Source organism: Pituophis catenifer, unplaced genomic scaffold, assembly GCF_029215685.1.
Source record: "Pituophis catenifer annectens isolate HBS135680 unplaced genomic scaffold, rPitCat1.0.hap2 SCAF_121, whole genome shotgun sequence".
NCBI classification, from domain to species: Eukaryota; Metazoa; Chordata; class Lepidosauria; order Squamata; family Colubridae; genus Pituophis; species Pituophis catenifer.
The window spans coordinates 85,001-86,681 of record NW_027257001.1 but is presented as its reverse complement, the minus strand read 5'-3'; positions in this window follow the sequence as shown (position 1 = coordinate 86,681).

Below are 1,681 nucleotides of genomic sequence, written 5' to 3'. Positions count from 1 at the left end.
CCGGGGCCCCGGTAGACCGGGACGACTGCCCGTCGCGGGCACCCCCGGGGTCCGGCGGGGGCGCCGAGGCGACGGCGGAGGTCCCCGACCGAGGCCCGCGGACCCGGAGCCGGGATCCCGTGCATCCATCGTGGCGGGGGAAACAGAAAGGCTGATCCGGCCGGGGCCCCGGTAAGCCGGACCCGCCCGAGGCCGTCCCGGTAGACCCGGCCCTCTCCCCGTCTCGGGCACCCCCGGGGTCCGGCGTGGGCACCGAGGCGACGGCGGAGGTCCCCGACCGAGGCCCGCGGACCCGGAGCCGGGATCCCGTGCATCCATCGTGGCGGGGGAAACAGAAAGGCTGATCCGGCCGGGGCCCCGGTAGACCGGGAAGACTGCCCGGCGCGGACACCCCCGGGGTCCGGCGTGGGCACCGAGGCGAAGGCGGAGGTCCCCGACCGAGGCCCGCGGCGCCGGAGCCGGGATCCCGTGCATCCATCGTGGCGGGGGAAACAGAAAGGCTGATCCGGCCGGGGCCCCGGTAGACCGGGACGACTGCCCGTCGCGGGCACCCCCGGGGTCCGGCGGGGGCGCCGAGGCGACGGCGGAGGTCCCCGACCGAGGCCCGCGGACCCGGAGCCGGGATCCCGTGCATCCATCGTGGCGGGGGAAACAGAAAGGCTGATCCGGCCGGGGCCCCGGTAGACCGGGAAGACTGCCCGGCGCGGACACCCCCGGGGTCCGGCGTGGGCACCGAGGCGAAGGCGGAGGTCCCCGACCGAGGCCCGCGGCGCCGGAGCCGGGATCCCGTGCATCCATCGTGGCGGGGGAAACAGAAAGGCTGATCCGGCCGGGGCCCCGGTAGACCGGGACGACTGCCCGTCGCGGGCACCCCCGGGGTCCGGCGGGGGCGCCGAGGCGACGGCGGAGGTCCCCGACCGAGGCCCGCGGACCCGGAGCCGGGATCCCGTGCATCCATCGTGGCGGGGGAAACAGAAAGGCTGATCCGGCCGGGGCCCCGGTAGACCGGGAAGACTGCCCGGCGCGGACACCCCCGGGGTCCGGCGGGGGCACCGAGGCGAAGGCGGAGGTCCCCGACCGAGGCCCGCGGCGCCGGAGCCGGGATCCCGTGCATCCATCGTGGCGGGGGAAACAGAAAGGCTGATCCGGCCGGGGCCCCGGTAAGCCGGACCCGCCCGAGGCCGTCCCAGTAGACCCGGCCCTCTGCCCGTCGCGGGCACCCCCGGGGTCCGGCGTGGGCACCGAGGCGAAGGCGGAGGTCCCCGACCGAGGCCCGCGGCCCCGGAGCCGGGATCCCGTGCATCCATCGTGGCGGGGGAAACAGAAAGGCTGATCCGGCCGGGGCCCCGGTAAGCCGGACCCGCCCGAGGCCGTCCCGGTAGACCCGGCCGTCTCCCCGTCGCGGGCACCCCCGGGGTCCGGCGGGGACACCGAGGCGACGGCGGAGGTCGCCGACCGAGGCCCGCGGCCCCGGAGCCGGGATCCCGTGCATCCATCGTGGCGTGGGAAAGAGAAAGGCTGATCCGGCCGGGGCCCCGGTAGACCGGGACGACTGCCCGTCGCGGACACCCCCGGGGTCCGGCGGGGGCACCGAGGCGACGGCGGAGGTCCCCGACCGAGTCCCGCGGCCCCGGAGCCGGGATCCCCTTCCGCCCCGCCGGGGTCGCCGGGCCCCTGAGCG